Genomic DNA, 20220 nt, shown 5'->3' with positions numbered 1-20220 from the left:
GAGAATGTAAGATTACGAGAACAGCCGAATTCAAATTCCACGCTGCTTTCTGAAAGATGAGATGACCTCCTGATAGGCTATAAAGTCTGTGGAGCATCTGTTTTGGGAACATATGTACTTAAAATTCCCCACATGTCAGCTTCAAGTTACTACAAAATATAAGGCGGCACCAGCTGCAAGGAGAAGGAGGGAAAGCTGTTAGCAAAGTGGCAGGAAATGTTCGAGATTTTAATGGGACCAAGTCTCTTTACCATTTGCATATCACGATCCTAGGAAAGAGACCGAACAGAGGCTAGAAACCCTACCCCTTCCCCCTGGAAGGTAATTCTCCCGTGCTCCCGATGCGTTTCCCCTTCCAACCTCCCTATCCAGGAGCTGTGGTAGGTTTGATTCCTTTTTAATTGAAGCATAATTGACACACGATGCTACCTTAGTCTCAGGTGTGCAGCATACGGGTTGGACGAGTTTGCAGGTTCTGCTGTGCTCACCGCAAGCACAGCTCCCATCTGTCACCACACAAAGCCACTGATGACACTTCTGGCGCTGCACCTTTCATCCCTGCGACTTCTTCAGTCCGTCACCTGAAGTCCGTCCCTTCCTCTCTCCTTCGTCCGTTTTGCCGCCCCCCGCCCCCCAGCCCGTTCCCCTTGGCGAGCGCCAGTTTGTTCTCAGTATTTATGGCTCTGTTTCTGCTTTGTTTTTTAGGTTCCACATATAAGTGAAACCACGGTTATCTGAAAGGCACGTTTTTTTGTCTTTCTCCATCTGACTTACTTAGCACAATACCCTCTAGGTCCACCCATGTCCTTGCAAACGGCAAGAACACTTTTTATGTCCATTTTTTTATTTTTTCTTTTTTTTTTATGGCTGAGGAATATTCCATTATACAGACACATACACAGATACCTAGATAAATAGACACAGACAGACACAGATAGATAGCTCAGTATCTACAGCAAAGAAGAGATTGACGCAAGGCTGTCTATCGATAGCGATTTCTTCTCTACCCATTCATCCACGGGTGGGCACTCGGGCTGCTGCCATAGCTTGGCTGCTGTAAATAATGCTGCGGGAAACAGAGGGCCACCTATATCTTTTCAAGTGACCCTTTGCATTTTCTTTAGGTAAATACCCAGCTGTGGAATTACTGGGTCACATGGTATTTCTATTTTTTATTTTCAGGGGAACCTCCACACTGTTTCCTATGGTGGTTGTACCCGTTTACATATGGTAACTGGTGTCCCATTCCCACCAACAGTGCAAAAGGGTTCCCTTTTCTCCACATCCTCACCGACACTTGTTGTCCTTTTGATAGGAGCCATCGTGACTGATGTGAGGTGGTACCTCACTGTGGTTTCAATTTGCTACTTCTTTTTAACCAAAATGCCTTCCCCTCATTCTTTCTACATCCAAACATTACCCATCTGCACAGACCAGTCCAGTTCTCACACTTTCCACGAGAGCGGCTTCATTTCGTCTAGCCCACAAATTCCTACTTCTCTCTGTACCTACAGCAAATCCAAAGGATCATACATCTGCAACGTAATTGTCCTCCTTCTGCTCTGACAGCCTGATCTAATCGCCTCACGTTTGTGGATCTGCTCCCATTTCATGACTTTCATACAGACAGTGAAGTCCCCAAAGCTACCTCTCCCCAGAACTCATCCACATTCCCAACACCTATTCCATATCTCCCCTTGGAAGCCTAACAGTTATCTCAGATGTAAGAGGTCCAAAGCAGAACCGATCCTTTTCCACATCTGCTCCTCCTCAGTTTTCCTATTTCAGTAGGTGACAGCCCCACCTTTCTAGGATACCGGCCATCTGACTCTGCTCTCTCACTCATGCCCTGCTGCCTACCCTCAGTAAATCCTACCTCCTGCACTCTTTCCAAATTGACCACAAATACCGCCTGCGCCACATCCACTGCAACCACGGGGATCTAAGCCAACATCATGTGGATTGCGACGGCCTCCTTCCAATCTTGCCCTCCCTTCTATTATTTATTCCAACAGTAGCCATTGATTTTTTAAAATCATACAATTAATCAGTCATTTTTTGGTGCAAATTCTTACAATGGCTCAACTCACTCAGTCCTTCAGAAAAGAAAGAAAAGAAGAAGAAGAAGAAGAAGAAGAAGAAGAAGAAGAAGAAGAAGAAGAAAAGAAAGAAAGAAAGAAAGAGAGAGAGAGAGAGAGAGAGAGAGAGAGAGGGAGGGAGGGAGGAAGGGAGGGAGAGAGATAAAGAAGGAGGGAGGGAGGAAAGGAGAGAACATCTGTGCAATAACCTCTAAGGCCCTGCATTATGGAAGGCCCGCCCCCTTATGCTTCTGGCCTCTTCCTACTCTCCCTCTGGCTTACTTGACTCTCACCACTGGTCTTCTTGATGTTTTGAGGGTGAAGCACGATGCTACTGCAGCACCTTTGCATTTCTGCCTGGAAGGCCCCTCCTGCAGAGGTCCCCAAGGTTCCCTCCCTTACCTGGTCCAGGTACTCATGGGAAACCTTCACCGTGGGGTTTCCTAGGACCACCATATGTAAAGTTACCAACTGCTTTCCATCCACCTCAGACATTCCCTCTTCCCCACTTTAGTTCCACCATAGCTCTTAGGACCATGTAACATGCTGCATGTTTTCTTATATCTTTCCTTATTTTCTGCCTTCGCCCTTGTAGAATGTAAGCTCCAAGGGGCCAGGGATTTATGCGAGCCTTAGTCACTGCTTCATCCCCAGAGATCTTTTCCTGTTTCATTGTGTTTCCACCTCGAACTGTGACTGACACAAGTTGATCCTCAAATATTTAAAGAGAAAGACGGAGAGAAGCCAACTACAAGTCCCACAAGGACAGTTACCATGTCTCTCCATTTCTTTCTACATCCCTGGATAAGGCCCAGAAAAAAAGTACTTGTTGCCTGATTATTGCTATGTTTACCTTGGCAAATGGAAAATATTAGGTCATTCAAATCGTTGGACGTGCTCGAGGGAGACAGTGGTGATGCGGTATTAAAAGACGTAACAATTTTTAAAAGATTTCAAAGCTATTTAAACTTAAGCCCATAATCTCTATTCAAGTATGAACAATTCTCAAAATCACCAATAGGAGACAGCTTCTTAAATGCTGCCAAAAAAAAAAAAAAAATAGAACTACCTGTCCAAAAAAGATGGTAAGAGGGAAACCTCAATGCTGTCATTTATTGGGTAAATTACAGCAAATAAAATTTCATTGCCAAGCCCAAAATAAGTCATTTGGGTTGGGTTTTTTTTTTTTTTTTTTTTTTTTTGCCATTAGATTGGTTATTAAAATGGACAGGTGCTTTTAATAAGTCAACAACACTTTGCCAAGCAATGAGAATGGTGATGACCTAGACAAACTGTTAGGGGAATTACAAAAGTGGGTCAATGCAACAGAGAAAGGAAGAGCTTTTCCCCTCCCCTGTCTACAAGGAAAAGGGTGTGCACCCTGTCATCTCCCAAACAACCAGTATTTAACAAGGAGACTTACTAGTCAGTAAGTCTCAGAAATGGTTCAATCTTTCTACACATCCAGAGTGTTGCCTATAACACATCAACAACTACAGACCAACGACACACTACATTTTTTTTTCCACATAAGATAATCTGAATATTTTGCAGAAAGCTTTATGGAAATCCTCCATCTATAAAATGATTGAGTGCCCCAAAAGGGGAATGCATAACAGGCCCAAACCAACCCTACCTAGTTTTTTTTTTACTGCGCTTAGTTCGGGCCCATAGAGAAAAGACCCACATCTCTCCCAAAGTTCACTGAGCTAGTACAGGACAGAGCCAACTGCACGGATACATCTCTTCTGCTTTGTACAAAAACTTCAAGTAGAATTCTTTTATTTGTGTATTAAAAAAAAAAAACAGAAAATACCAAACACTAATCAGCATCCTATTTGTGGGCTACAAAAATTGATTTTTAATTGTCAAGAAAAATAGTGTTGTGTGTCAGGTAAGGATGACAAGACTGGCATGACAGTGGAGACAATAACAGGGAGCACTGTTTGTGAACTCATCTGTTCATTTTTACGGCAAACACTGAGTAGGGAGGCTCTGCTCATCAAATATCTAGTGACTATCTATCTACATTGTGCCAAGGCTTTCGATGAGTGATGAACTAAGGCACCGTGCGTAATGTTTAAAGGAACAAGAAAGGTGGCCTCTAAAAAATGAGAGCCGAATTCAAAACCAGGAGCACAGCATGATTTGGAATCTTTGCCAAGACAGCTCAAGGTGAGGAACCATGAGGCCCTGAATTAAATTATTATTACAATATGTCTTTTATCACTTGGAAAAAGAAATACGCATCAATTGTCCACGAAATTTCAAAATTCAATTCAGAGTTTAAAAATGGAATTAAATGTATACAGCTTATGCCAGGTTTTTTAATAAGACAAGAATAAGTAAATGGGAATATTGACGATTCATTAGAGATAAGCTTGAGTTCAAATAACAAAACATTTGACAAAGAGTCTTAAAAATTTAGAATGGCGGAGAACAGATAACTAAAACTTATTAACAGCAGAACATGTAAATTTAATTTAATTGTAAAGTGAAATTGGTATCAGATTTTGGCTTTTATTATCCTAACATTGCCTAATTATTCTTTTTTAACTTATGAAGAAAACCTAACTCCTAGGCCACTATAAATTGTCGGCTGTAAATTATGTGGAGGCTGACCTACAGAGATGCAGATTAGTCTACCTTTAGAGAATTCGCAAAGTCCAATGATTACAATATGAAAAACAGCCAGTGTGAATCCTTAGCCTTCCTTCTAACCCAAAAGATTACAGATGGCTATCCCGTATTCCTCTACCCCCTACCTCCGCAAGGTGAAATCCTACCTATGCTATCCCTTGGACATCTGTAAGGGCCTCCGCTCCCCACTTTAGAGCACTGCAGGTTTTACCAGGTCCTCACCAGGGAAAGGGTGAATCTGACAGGAGCCAAATTAAAAAAAAAAAAAAAAATATATATATATATATATATATTTTATAATATATATATATATACATAAGACTGGTATCTTATATATATATAAGATATATATAAGTCTATATATATATAAGACTGGTATCGGTGGGGCAAGGGGAGATAAACATCTTCTGTAATCCTGAAGATGAAGGGAAGAGCAACGCACATTTTGTATATATTCAGGATTTTGTCTTTTCAACTTGATGTTACAGCTCTATGATTAATTGCACTGCTTTGCTCAGAAATGCCTCTGTCAGAATAAAATCTGAGTCTTCTGCAAATTCTTCTTTTCTGAAATATTATTCCCGCTATTAGCATAAATGTTTCGATATTTTTGTTAGGGGTGTGTGGGTGTGGATATGGGTGTGTTTGGGAAAGTCATTATTTGTGTTTTGACTGCCTGTGACTCTCTGTAGTTTAAAATATAAAACTAAAGGGGAAAAATGCATACCTTGCAGGTCTGTACTATCTCAACATCCTCTTCTCTTAAAGCAGATGCAGGGATTTTCTAACAGTACATTTTTGATCAAAAGGTTTATACACAACACACAAACTCTTCTAGATAAAGAGGCCAGGGGCTTGCTAGAAAAGAAACAAAGACAAACTATCTAACTGTAAATTCACATAATTTAAAACCCAGAAGAAACTCAAGACACCAGCTAACCCAATATTTTGTGTTGTACCAAACACTGGTCCTTAAGATGCGCCTTCCAAAGGGGGGCTATTGTTGAACAGGTTTGGGGTTCACTGAGTACTCTACTTCCTTTCAGACTTTGGGATGATATCCACTTACTAAAGGTTCTGAAGCCTTGCAACTTAAAAAAAAAAAATAGATATTATTATGCAACCCATTGTTTCCCAAACATATTGGACCATCACACACCTTTCTGCCTTCAACATTCCACAGAACTGGTGTCTCTTCTTGCCAATCCTGTTCTAGAAGTGCTGATCTTGTATAATCATCTTACAGATGAGGAAACTGACATTCAGAGTTAACTCGTTTGGCCAAGATCTGGGAATTAGCTCGTGGTTGATAGTTCAGAATAGCATGACTAGAGTTTAGATAAAGGTAGGAAAGAACCAGAAAGCCCAGCATCTTTCCTTTCCACCCACACCTCGCTGCAAAAGGGTTGCCTCTCCTGGTCTCTGTGTCACTCCCCTCAGACTCCTGGAGTCCCTCCGCTCTACCTGCCTACCTGACCAGACAGAGCTCAGAGGCATTCATTAGTGAGTGCGTCCTTCCCACCCCCACCCCCCACCCCTCACCCCCAGGGAACCTCTTAACAATGACTTACCAGGGAGTGGCTTTCAGGGAGGCTATGGCAGGACCAGGCAGATAATTTTTTTTTTTTTAAGATTTTGTTCATGTATTTGAGAGACAGAGATAGCGAGAGAGAGGGGAGCACAAGCAGGGAGGAGAGGGAGAAGCAGGCTCCCCGCTGAACAGGGAGCCCAACTTGTGGGGCCCCGACCCCAGGACCCTGGGATTGGGACCTGAGCCAAAGGCAGATGGAATGTTTCCTCAGACTGATCATAAACTAGGTGATTCCAGTCCTCTAGCTTTCTCTCCTTCACTCTTTTCCTTTCCATCTTCCATGGTCAACCTTATTGAGCACAACGCTTCTCCCCCCGGAGAGATCAGAAACCCTCATGCAGTGTCAGAAGCACCCAGAGGCTGCAGGGGAGGAGTCCACCCCCAGCCTAGACGTCTCTGGGCGCTCTAGAGCACTCTGCACTTCCTGAATTTGCCCCGCCTGGCTGGCAATTACCCCTTCCGGCAGAGGTCTTGCCCAGAGAGCTCCAAGCTGAGAAGAAGGTCCCGTTACAAAACGTGCCTTTTTAAAAAATGTTAGCCCATGACATGCTATCCATGCATTGTCCTTCATTTAGGAAGCTGAGCCTCTAAATAGCCTTGGTGGGAAAAATGTCTTTGGCATCCTGTTGATCTTCACTTGCCTGGCTCGGCTCTACCAAAGTACAACGCTGGCAACGGTGGAAGATGAACCCAGAACTGTTTCTCAGAACTGGGTGGAGTAAAGGTTGATCCTGCCACATCTCACCTGGTGCTCCTCAAAACAACATTTTAATCAGCTGGCTGTGATTCCAGTCTATGACAATGGGACAGGAAGAAGAGCATGGGCTATTAGAGATTAAATCTTGCCTCGTCTAGGTTTGTTTTAAAAGTGCCAGCCCTGGGACGCTGGGTGGCTCAGCAGTTGAGCATCTGCCTTGTGCCCAGGGTGTGACCCCAGGGTCTTGGGATCGGGTCCTGTATCGGGCTCCCTGCAGGGAGCCTGCTTCTCCCTCTGCCTGTGTCTCTGCCTCTCTCTAGGTCTCTCATGAATAAATAAATAAACATCCTAAAAATAAAGAAGCGCCAGCCCTAACTATGCATGTTACTTTCTTCTATAAGAAGGGGGTCATACGGGAGATGATTCATGAAAGAGTTTTTCAATAGCATAGAAAGATTTTATACATCTTTATCTATAAATAGCAAGTTTGATATACTGTCCTCTATTTTATTCTACTAGAATAAGGACCAAACACGCTGAACATACGCTATCTACATAGTTAGGCAGCCACCATGTCACCTAGAGACAAAGAATACTATTGAGGTAGTAAGAAATTACATATGAATAATAAATCTGGGTGATAGGACGGAATCTGATTATTTTCCTTCTCCAACATTTCTGTTGTTTTTGTTTAACAGAAATGTTCTATGTACTTTAAAAAGCATAGTACAGCTTAGTATGAAAGTATGATGCAGACGGTGTTTTATTTCCACCTGTGAAGATGGCATACTTATCTTTCCCAAGTCCTAGGTCATGGGGACTAATGGCTTAGAGTCTGTTCTACATAAACCTCAATACCTAGAAGGTATTTCTAGGAAACAAAAGCAGAGAAAGTGTCTTTGAAGAGAACAGTCACGACTTGTGGTACCTGTTCTTCATGGACATCCAGAGACTACATTTTGCATCGGCAGAGAAGCAGAGCCGAGTAAAGGTAAGCGAACCAACCCACCCCTTCCATCTAAACCAACCTCTTGCGATGCCCCCAGCCTGGCCTTCACAGCTTTTTCTCGATGAAAGTACGAATTCTAGTCAACATATTTGTTGAGGGAGTACTCTGTGTAAGACAGTATGCTCATGCTAGCACCCAAGAGAAAGGCATTATGAAAACAATAAGCTGAATGTGAGAAACACGTCAATATGAAATACAAGCGTAAGTAGAAGAGTATAATCTTTACTGATGAGAGGACAATCGGGGGACAAGGCTTCCTTGGGGAGGTTGCACTTGAACCAGGCCTTGAAGGATGAAAAGGACTGTCAACTGGGAAATAATGGATGTGAGTACATCCCTGACCAAGGATATGTCTGACCAAGAGTCGGAACTGCTGCAAAACTCACTCAGCTGGGTGACTGGGAATATGAATTAAAAGAATTTCATAAAAGAAAACTCTTCTATGAAGTTATGGACATAAAAGAAGAACCATGTACTTCTAATACCAGCCCTTTGATCTTCTCTGGAAACATACAACAGAGGTGCAGAATATTACTTGTACTAAAGTCAGTATTTTTAAGTGGTAATATTTTTAGGACACTTGAAAGTGGGCTTTTCTCCTCTTCCAGATAAGGAATTCAATGTGTTCCACATGAATAATCAAGTCAAAGAACAGTGAAGATCTACAGAGCAAGGAAAGAACAAATTCCAGGGAGATGTGCTAGATCTTTTACATTATTTACTATAGATCTCAGGCTCTTCGAAGCCAAGAACTCTGTCTGACTTAGCTTGGTCTAAATACCACCATCATACCACACTTTCAGTTGCTAAAAACTACCTCATTAAGTCAGCATTGATGGACAGTTTTTAGTGGCAAAAAAAAAAGTACATTGGTTCCTACTCATCTAGGAATCTAAAGTCTAGCTGGCACAGCCCCTTGATTTTATAGGTGAAGCAAATGGAGTCCACACAGTGGGTGACTAACTTGCTAAAGGTCACCCAGCTAGTTAATGGCAACCAGTTGAACTGGAGGAAACTAAACATCTTGCCCAAGGTCATGCAACTAGTGGGACAGAATTACAACCCAGGAGAGCCCAGGCCTCTAACCTCTATTGGGCTCCACTTCTCTGCCAATGGAAAATAAACATCATCCTGCGCAAGGACGCAGAGCGCTGTTGATGAAAAGCCGCGCAAACAAAAAAGTAGAGGGTAATAAATGCTAATATTCTAAGTGCAAGGAAGTGTATACATTATCTAAATTGCTTTAATGGCATCAGGAACTAGTATTTCTAGGTGTCTCGATGGAAATTTGAATAATGTGTACATTGGCTAACTGACACAATTCTGTACTGAAAAGGAGAAAAATGACACGAGCATAGTGCAAACTTCATTTCTCCTGCTTTCTACGCATAAAACATTAAGAAATATATTTTTGAAAATGGCCACCCAAAATCCTGCTGCTCTAACACAATACCTAAATTGTTACTCATTTAGAATGCTTAAAGATACTTGTTTTGATAATTCATGTAACAATCTCTCTCTTTTTTTAAAGACTTTATTTATTTATTCATGAGAGACACTGAAAGAGAGGTAGAGACCCAGGCAGAGGGAGAAGCAGGCTCCATGCGGGGAGCCCGATGTGGGACTCGATCCAGGACCCGGGGTCATGCCCTGAGCCAAAGCAAGATGCTCAACCACTGGGCCACCCAGGTGCCCCTCAGGTAACAATCTTGATTTTCTTTTCCATGGCACAGACTGTAGGACGATCCTGGGTTTAAGAACTCTTACACCTGTGGCTTCTGAAAGGTCTACCAAAGAAATGAAGATTCTGCGCCTAGTACTTCTCTCTCCCCTAAGAGCCTATTATGTGGTAATAACTCACGGACACACCTACATGTTTCTTGGACCTATTTTTAATTTTAGCCTGCATGCCATCTTGGCAAGAGGGAGAATGAGGCTGACCAGGTGGGAGGGCAGGGCGTGGACAAGGTTATTACACAGCCTTTGGGCTTATTACTTTCTGCCCAATGCCAACAGATGTTTTCTAGTCCTAGTTTTCCACTTTCGTGAAAAATAATCTTGGCAAACTCACTCTATGTGTTCAACAGTGCATGAGAATCTGACGTGCAGTGTCCATCTAGCTCTTCTTTTGCAGCAACACGATAAGGGTAGAAAAGTTCACAAGGTTACGAGTTATGGTAACTATGACCCCTGGTTGGTAGACTGAGCGAAATCACCTGATCAGAGGGACATCATACTTGGGGTGTCTCTCACTGCCATGATTCTGGCAACTGGGCACATCCCATCTGGAATCCCAAAAGCTTTGTCTAGGCAGCTGTTATAAGACATCGGCTCCCAGGAGCACAGGCCTCTAGGCCAAGATGGTTCCCACATCTGTCCAATGGGGGGTCTCATCTCCTCACACCTGAGCTGTGCTCCATGAACAGATGCAAGGATTCCCACAAAGGAATGCCTGATGGCAAGCTGTGGTTCCCGTCCTACGGTCTTCTGGTTACATGCTGCCATGGGTGACCAGCAGTAGTCCTGCAGTCAGATTAGTGGAACCGAAGGAGCTCTAGTAGGTATGACAGGAATCTTTATTATGTATGACAAGGGTCCCATCCCTTGAGCCTTTTATCCTTCTGGGCAGAGTTCTTTTCTTTCTATCTGTCATCAGATACTAGCCACCTTCCCCGAGTGCTCATTCACCATCCTGCACACTGACCTGATCATTTGAGTGTTCTTATCCTGTCCCTTCATGTCTATCCTTCTGGAGGAATGACAGTAAGAGTTGCATGCAGTTGCATGCAGTGGGGCACCTGGGTGGCTCAGTCGGGTAAGTGTTCCACACTTGGTTTCAGCTCAGGTCACGGTCAGGGCCCTGAGACGGAGACTGTGTTTGAGTTTCTCTCCCTGCCCATCCCCATCCCCGAAACATTGTCAATCCATCAATCAATCAATTTTTAAAAGTATTTTTTTAAAAAAGGGTTGCATGCAGTAACATATATATCAGATTTGATATATAATAACAAGATAAACTTCCTTGTTCTTCCACTAAGATTCTGACAAACCAGATATATTATTATTTTGACCCCAGTAACTTACTGCTGTGAAAGATGTTAGTGAAGAACATACATTGATTCCCGGGTTTCCTCTAGGGATCTAGTGTTGTACTCAATTGTGAATATTTAATAGTTCATGGTATACATTTCTCTCTTGCAAAGATTCTAGCTTAACGGGAAGGGGCAGAGGTCACTGGGATCATACCCATGGTGGGGGCGGGGGGACGTCCAAATCCAGGAAGGAAGGTGGTGATCCCAAGTTCAGGCCTCAGAGAAAGGTAATATCCAAGCCAATGAAAGAAACAAAACCCCCAAAACATAGGGAAAAAATGAAATAAGAGATGGAATCAAGTGATAGGATCCAGATCAAAAGTTGAGAATAAGCCAAAGGCTCCTAGATAGTCAACTCAGGCCATTTTTGTGGCCCAGGAATTAGTTGTATAGTACAAGGAATGTCAGGATGCCTTAGCGATCACAATTAAATTAAGGCTTGAATGAATCATATGACCTCAAAGGATAAAATGGGCCTTGGGATCTCTCATTTAAAATTTCTGTGGGGAAAAAAAATAAATAAATAAAAAAATAAAATTTCTGTGGGGGAAATTTTCTGTGCTTCTCCCTCTGCCTCTCTCTCTCTCTCTCTCTCTCTCTCTCTCCCCCCCCCCCTCGGGGTCTCTCATGAATAAATAAATAAAATCTTTAAAAAATAATAAATAAAATTTCTGCAAGTTTATTGGGGCTTTCATCTATTTTATTCAATTAAAAACATTCACCAGTATTTACTGGGAGACTGCCATGAACCGACGACATCAAGGCAAGCACTGTGAAGCCCGAAGGGAAAGAAACAGACTTGGTCTCTGCCCTCAGAGGGTGTACAGTCCACAAAATAGCCAGCAATGCTTCCAATCCCTTGGCCCTGTATATCCATCCGGATAGCTATGGTAAAAATGGAATGAATCTCAAGTTCCCAGTTCTTACTACATAAAGGAGAGCACAAGTGTTCATCTTCAGCCACACTTTTTCCTGAAAGCAAATCTAAGGAGAGCATTTACACATGCAACCTTTTATATACAGAGAGTGCAGGGCAAAATGTGCAACTACAGATTTCTAGAAGACCTAGATACGATCATCAAAGCACCCTTTCTTAGTACAACAGCATGAAATCTGAGGTTATAACGCTACATCCTATATTCATAACACTTTTTCTTATAAAAGCAATACATGTTCATTGTAGGGAATTTAGAAAACAATGAAGTAAAAGAGTAAAAGAAGAGTTTTTTAGCAATCTTGGGACACCTGGGGGGCTCAGCGGTTGAGCGTCTGTCTGCCTTTGGCTCAGGGCGTGATCCCAGAATCTGAGATCTAGTAACTCATTGGGCTCCCTGGGGGGGCCTGCTTCTCCCTCTGCCTGTGTCTCTACCCCTATCTCTCAGGAATAAATAAATAAATCTTTAAAAAAAGAAAAAACATTAGCAATCCCATACCACCCAGAGATAGTCACTGTTAACATGGTGATGCATTGCTTTCTACCGAGATGGATGAACAGGTAAGTAGAGAGGATTTATATGAACTTACTCAACAACACATTTTCAAAACATGGTATCACAGTTACACAGTCTTATATCCTACTCTCCTCTTAATATTGACTTTAACTTGGCGGACACACTTTTCTTTAGAGGGTTAAGAGCATGTTATCCTGCTCTGTTGACTGCTGATGGGAATAGAATTTAGAACCATCTCCTAGAAATGTGCTTGGGACTGCTTTTCCCAAGTACACTTATCCTCAATCTTCCATTTTGCCTTTAATCTTCTATTATTTTTCTTCCCATTTAGGTTGTCTTTTAAGTTATTCCTATGGTTCAACTTTATCAGCTTGATTTTTACTTACTCATAAGAACTGCATGCCATCTGTGAACATTTATAAAAGTTTAAATAAAACCATCCCCAAACTACTTCCTGGAAGAGCCTATTTGTCCACTCAGAGAAGTGTCTGTTTACTTTTAATCTTTGTTTCTTGCTTCTTGGCCAAACAAAAAGGTCATGAATAGGGAGGGAACTGAGATTTGAAATCTGGCTAGGCTTTTTGAAAGTTTAAAAATATCACGTTTTCTGCAACGCCGTAGCCACAAACATATTTCCTCCTTTAACTCCAATCCATTCTTGCCTCATTCTACAAAATATGTTGCACTTGCTGTCATCTGTGTTGACTTTGAACACCCATCTCCCAGTTGTCCATGGAGACACGGATCTGGTCTGATGGCTCCAGGGTCCTCCCTTAAACCCTCCTCCTGAGAGGAACCCTAAGGACACCAACCAATGCTCCAGAGAGCTGTCACTTACACACTAAGTTTCTTCAACACACTTGGGCAATGGCCACCTGGTCATAGTGCATCTGCACTTAGGGCATCTGCACCTGGTCTTTATCTGCATCTAATCTGTGGATTAGGTCTGGAATATCCTGGGCACTTACCATTTGCTCTATTTCCTCCAATGTGATTATTGCTCCAGAAAGCCTGGGTGTAAGAATATTACTCAGCAAAAGGTGGAGCCAAGAATTCATTTACACCCTATTCTTTTTTTTTTTTTTTTTCTCTGAGTATATGCTTGGTATAATGTAAGCCACGAGCTTCTACAATTCTCATTTCACAGTATTTAGGAGTCTTTCACTATTGTTTTAGGAATTCGCGGCAAGGATCTTTTCAAATTCATTTTTGGCTCTCTCATTTTTGTGTCCTGAGATGTCACCCTTTGAGAGCTCGATTCAGTTATCTGACCTGTCAAAAATTTCTTTTGCATTACATATATCTAAGTAAGAATTCTTTATTTTTTCCTATGTAATCGGTGTTTCAAATAGCTTGAATACAAGACCTTTTTTTTTTATCATAAGTTCCTATAAAGAAATTCATACACTCCCCACTTTCTTATGGATAATTTAATTTTTAAGTATTTATTTCCATTCTTTTCCTCTTACATGTCTGCACTGAATTGTCTTTTAGAGAACTGATTATGTACTTGATGTCTTTCTTTGGAGTCCTCTCTCCCATTATAACATCAAATTGAATTGAAGTGAAATATATATATTCATCATTACGTGCTCCAATCTGCAGTGCATCTGTGAGGCACTCAGTGAACGTTTCCAGAATGAACAGATGATACCAAGGGCTAACTAGCATGGGGCATTTACTGGGTGTCACGTTCCACGCTAAGCACTGGATATGCATCATCATGTCATTAATTCTCAGGCACTAGACTGCAAACACCCCTGGCAAAGAGTTTGCGCACGTATCCCTAGCACCTCTAGCAGTGCTGGCACTCGGTAGGTGCTCACTGAGACTGCCATACGGAGAAACTGAAAAACTGCATGAGGTAGGTGTCATTACTATTCATGTTTTACACATAAGAAAACCTACGTATCTTCTCATGTGCCTCTCTGAGGCACAGAGAGGTTCAATTAATTTCTGGGGTCCCACAGTTTGTATGTGAAGCCAAGACTTGCTTCCAAAGCCCACGTACTTAACTAGGACTTACTACTCGTAAACTCACTGCCTACCTACATTCAGACAAAATCAATTCTATTCATCTTAACAAATACTATGCAATGCCACAGATAAATATTGTGAGCAATAATTTTCCAAGAAGATTTGTAAATGACAGGCTTTTAATAAATAATCAGATAGGCGGATAGATATGTGTGTGCTCCCTATTGCTAACTATGCAAGTAAAACAAGATTCCTCCCTAATCAATATCTTCTGTTGCATCTGCACACTAGTTAATGAGGATTTCAGGACTTTTTGATAAATGATGTTTTTTTTTTTTTTTCCTGAGTGGTTTCCGGGTTTATTTAAGTAATCTGTTTTGTCAACTCTTTTTAACATAAGAATGGCACTAATGAAATAATCATTTATTAGGTCTTCCTTGCAATTGTCTACAGAGGTTATGAGGAGCTTCTGCTTAGAAAGCCAGAGACTTATGTATTTCTGTTCCTGTTACAAACATTTCTGTCACTAGTGGCTCCTTGATTTTCCTGGAACACTACCACTGGGACATCATTCTTCAGGGCTTTGATTACTTGTATATTTAACAACTCATTGATAAAAATAATATACCCCTTTCGAAAAGACTGGTTCCTTAAAAACACTATGGGCTTTCTCCCTAAATCCTTATCAGCCTACATCTTCGGGGGAGTTAAATGATACTTAGCAGAGACCAAATCTTTTTGGGAATGGTACGTAATGGTCCTGAAGCCACGGGCTGAATAGTAAAAAAGAGGTGCAGAAATTAGGAGTAGGAAAACACTGAAAATGTAGCCCACACGAAGGAAGGAAGGGCAGGAGGGAGGAAGGGAGCAAAGGAAGTAAGAAAATAGAAAAAAACTTGACTTGAACTCTACTATTCACCTTGGAAAAATCATAATCTCTAAGATCCTCGGCTATCCTACCTGTAAAATGGGGGTGACAAACATGTGACTTCCTCACAGGCACTTTAATGGCAGATCTTGATGTGCCATGTACGGCATGACACAACACATGGCATGGTTTTCTACTTGGCATTAGTTGCCTGTGTTCGGCCCCAATTACGCATTCTATAATATAAACATTCATCTTAAAAAGACTGCCCACAGCCTCAAAATACGGACCCACAAATCCTATCTACCTTTTTTGGTCTGGAAGCATTTCCCATATTCTTAACCCAAAGAACCAACTCGCAGTTTTTAGCCACCTTTGTGTACCTACAGGCTCAGAAAGCTTACTGTGCGCTCTGAGGACCTGGGTTCTGTAAAACCTCTGTTTAAACAAGGAAGCCTCTTTTAAGTCCTGTTTCAGTCCGGTGCCTTTGGTCAAGGTGGAAACTAAAATTGAAAATGGATAGATGTTTTACATTTAAATGGGTTTAACGTAAATGTGCATTAAGCCATTTCATGGACGGGCGCACAAATATCTTTTGCAAACTTGGTACACGTGAGCACATATACAGGAACCGTTCATGTCTCCCAGAGAAATAAGGTGCAGACCCAAAATTTTAAGCAGCTATCCTGAGTCCTCTCACTCGAAAGAAAATATAATGGCTTTAAGGGAATTGCTCTAATGATATCACGGCATCTGCACTGGCTGGCCAGAGCGCAGTGTATGTCACCGTAGTTCAATTTAACAAGAAATAAGCTGCTCCCTGGAGAATCGAAACTCCCTGGTCTCGCACAAAGAAAATTGAATTTTGGAGGTCACTCTTTGGGGTAGGTTACCAGAGGGAGAGGCCGAGCATTCCTGCTGTCATATGCTCCAGGAGGTCGGTGCTTGCCCCCAGCAAATCGCCACCCGAGGTCTGGGCCACCTCGACGCCCTCGGCCCGGAAGGGAGCCCTCGCAGGCCTCCCGGGGAAGGGCCAGGGACAGGTGGACAGGTCCCCCGGGGAAGGGCCAGGGACAGGTCCCCCAGGGAAGGGCCAGGGACAGGTCCTCCGGGGAAGGGCTCAGGGACAGGTCCCCCGGGGAAGGGCCAGGGACAGGTCCCCCGGGGAAGGGCTCAGGGACAGGACCCCGGGGAAGGGCCAGGGCCAGGTCCCCCGGGGAAGGGCCAGGGCCAGGTCCCCCGGGGAAGGGCTCAGGGACAGGACCCCCGGGGAAGGGCCAGGGCCAGGACCCCCGGGGAAGGGCTCAGGGACAGGACCCCCGGGGAAGGGCCAGGGCCAGGACCCCCGGGGAAGGGCTCAGGGACAGGACCCCCGGGGAAGGGCCAGGGCCAGGGCCAGGACCCCCGGGGAAGGGCTCAGGGACAGGACCCCCGGGGAAGGGCCAGGGACAGGTCCCCCGGGGAAGGGCTCAGGGACAGGTCCCCCGGGGAAGGGCCAGGGCCAGGACCCCCGGGGAAGGGCTCAGGGACAGGTCCCCCGGGGAAGGGCTCAGGGACAGGTCCCCCGGGGAAGGGCCAGGGACAGGTCCCCCGGGGAAGGGCTCAGGGACAGGTCCCCCGGGGAAGGGCTCAGGGACAGGTCCCCCGGGGAAGGGCCAGGGCCAGGACCCCCGGGGAAGGGCTCAGGGACAGGTCCCCCGGGGAAGGGCTCAGGGACAGGTCCCCCGGGGAAGGGCCAGGGACAGGTCCCCCGGGGAAGGGCTCAGGGACAGGTCCCCCGGGGAAGGGCCAGGGACAGGTGGACAGGTCCCCTGGGGAAGGGCTCAGGGACAGGTCCCCCGGGGAAGGGCTCAGGGACAGGTCCCCCGGGGAAGGGCCAGGGACAGGTGGACAGGTCCCCCGGGGAAGGGCCAGGGACAGGTCCCCCGGGGAAGGGCTCAGGGACAGGTCCCCCGGGGAAGGGCCAGGGACAGGTCCCCCGGGGAAGGGCCAGGGACAGGACCCCCGGGGAAGGGCCAGGGCCAGGACCCCCGGGGAAGGGCTCAGGGACAGGACCCCCGGGGAAGGGCCAGGGACAGGTCCCCCGGGGAAGGGCCAGGGACAGGACCCCCGGGGAAGGGCCAGGGACAGGTCCCCCGGGGAAGGGCTCAGGGACAGGTCCCCCGGGGAAGGGCCAGGGACAGGGACAGGTCCCCTGGGGAAGGGCTCAGGGACAGGTCCCCCGGGGAAGGGCTCAGGGACAGGTCCCCCGGGGAAGGGCCAGGGACAGGTGGACAGGTCCCCCGGGGAAGGGCCAGGGACAGGTCCCCCGGGGAAGGGCTCAGGGACAGGTCCCCCGGGGAAGGGCCAGGGACAGGTCCCCCGGGGAAGGGCCAGGGACAGGACCCCCGGGGAAGAGCCAGGGCCAGGACCCCCGGGAAGGGCCAGGGCCAGGGCCACGAAGGGTGGTGGGGTCCTCGCAGGTCCCCCGGGGAGGGCTCAGGGACCGGGACAGGAGGGCGGCGGCGCCCCCCAGGGAGGGCTCAGGGACCCCGGGAGGGTTCAGGGACCGGGACAGGAGGGTGGCGGGGTCCTCGCAGGGCTCTCGGGACCGGCCAGGGAGCGGGACAGCAGGGCGGGGGCCCCGGGCCGGCCCCAGACACAGCGAGTTGTGCGCGGCCCGGTGCGGAGCGGGCTGCGGGCGGGGGCGGCGGGGTCCGAGGGGTCGGAGGGGTCGGAGGTCCAGGCGGCCCGGCCTGAGCGCCCCACGGCCCCGGCCCCGCAGCAACACGTGGGGCGCCGCCCCCGCCCCCCGCCCCCCGCCCCTCCGCCCGGAGTTCCTGCGCCGCGTCCGCTCGGCCCGGGGAGCGGCGGGCGACTCCGGGGGCGCCTCCTGCAGCCCCGGGCTGGGCAGCCCCGCGCCCCCGCCCCGCGCACACGCCCCCCAGACCCGCCCCGGCCGCGCGGGACCCGAGCCGCGGGCGGGATGCCGGCCCCGGAGGGCGGCGCGGGCTCGGGGCAGCGGGCGGCTCCGCGGCGGGCGCCCCCCGCCGGCCCACGACGCGCACCGCCGGGCGCCGCCGGCCCCGAGCCCGCCTCTACTCACCCGGGCTGCGCGCGGAGTCCGGCCGCCGGCGCCGACCCGCCGCCCCATCCCACGAACACTGCGGCGCCCCCAGAGTGTGCAATGCGGAGCCCCGCCAGCGCGCAGCCCCGGCCCGGGAGCGCGGGGAGGGAGCCGGGGGGCGGGGCCGGGGCCGGGGGCGGGGCCGGGGCGGGGGAGGGGACCGCGACGGAGGGGCAGGGCGGGAGCGGGGGGCGCTGCGGGGAGGAGGAGCCGGAGGGGCCGCGGGGGAGGGCCGGGGGGCGCGCGCCGCTCCCCCCGCCGGGTCCCCGCCGCGCCCCCTCCCCCCGCCTGCCCGCCTGCCCGCCGGCCTCGCGGGCCGCGCTCCAATCAGCGCGGGGGGGCCGAGCCCTCGGCGGGCGGCGCTCGCCCCAGGTGGGGGAGCCCGGCCCCGGCCCGGCCCCAGCCCGCGAACTCCTGCCGGCTCGGATGGGCGCGCCGACCTGGACTCGCACACCTGCCGCGAGGCCCGCCCCGGGAGCGGTGTTTGCTCACGTGGCACCGCGCCCTCCGGGGTGCCCCGGGTCCCCGCAGCCCACCCCCGCTCCCGCTCCCGCTCCCGCAGCCCCCCCCGGCTCCCGCAGACCCCCCCCTCCCGGTCCCCCAGGCCCCCCGGGTCCCGCAGACCCCCCCGGCGCCCGCTCCCCCCCCGGGTCCCCCGTCACCCCCCCCCCCGGTCCCGCTCCCCCCGCCCGGGTCCGCTCAGAAGCCGCAGCACCTGCGAGCCGGGCCGACCCCGACAGGAGAGCGGGCGCCCCGCGGCGGGAGGAAGCGGGGAGGCGGCGGGCACCGGGGCTCCGGGCAGGCGGGACCTCGGGCCGCTGCGGGCCGCGCACCCACGTGGCGCCCCCGCCCCCGCCCCCGCCCCCAGGCTCCCGGGAGGCTCGGAGTTCCCCCCCCCATGTGAGCCCGGGTCCCCCGGACTAGACGATTGGACCTAAAGCCTCGGAGGGGGAAGGGCGCGGGGCCCCTGCGGGGCCGCGGGTGGGGCGCAGGGCGCGGCGCGGACCGGGAGGCTCCCCTCCTCCTGGGACTTTGTTTTTCAAGCGTCTTCCCAGGTAGGCCCGCTCCGACCCCTCCTGCGCCCGGAATCTACTCCCTCTCAACGGAGAAAGATCTTTCTTAAATTTTTTATTTAAATTCAATCTAATCAGCATATGGCGTATTATTAGTTTCAGAAGAATATAGTGATTCCTCAGTTGCAGACCACACCCAGTGCTCAATACAACTGCCCTCCTTAATGCCCATCACACAATGACCCCCCACAACTGCCCTCCTTAATGCCCATCACACAATGACCCCCCACAACTGCCCTCCTTAATGCCCATCACACAATGACCCCCCACAACTGCCCTCCTTAATGCCCATCACACAATGACCCCCCACAACTGCCCTCCTTAATGCCCATCACACAATGACCCCCCCCACAAGTGCCTTCCTTAATGCCCATCACACAATGACCCCCCACAACTGCCCTCCTTAATGCCCATCACACAATGACCCCCCACCTCTCCTCCAAGCAACCCTCAATTTGTTCCCCATACTTAAGACTTGTCTCTTTATCTCTCTCTTTCCGGCTTATTTTCTTTCCCTTCCCCTATGGTCATCTGGTTTGCTTCTCAAATACCTTTTTTTTTAAACTCCCCTCCCATTCCCTCTGTTTGGAAGGGACTTGGATGAGATAGTTTTGATTAACAGCCCCTGGACTTCAGAA

General features: G+C 48.1%; 1 protein-coding gene across 2 annotated transcripts in view; it reads right to left on the bottom strand.

Moving 5' to 3' along the window:
* Window positions 1-19322, bottom strand: part of LYPD6 (LY6/PLAUR domain containing 6) — a 122828-nt gene extending 103506 nt beyond the window's left edge. Inside the window, exon 1 of one of the 2 annotated variants that reach the window (XM_025431862.3) lies at window positions 19225-19322. The gene's annotated coding sequence lies outside the window, so the exon portion shown is untranslated. Of the gene's footprint in view, window positions 1-18488; window positions 18615-19224 lie in introns of those variants that run through there. The other variant, XM_025431852.3, reaches the window with a different exon arrangement.
* Between the last annotated feature and the right edge of the window lie 898 nt (window positions 19323-20220).

Source organism: Canis lupus, chromosome 19 (genome assembly GCF_003254725.2).
Source record: "Canis lupus dingo isolate Sandy chromosome 19, ASM325472v2, whole genome shotgun sequence".
Classification (NCBI taxonomy): domain Eukaryota; kingdom Metazoa; phylum Chordata; class Mammalia; order Carnivora; family Canidae; genus Canis; species Canis lupus.
Note: the sequence above shows the minus strand (reverse complement) of the source record. Positions and strands in the feature narration are given on the sequence as shown.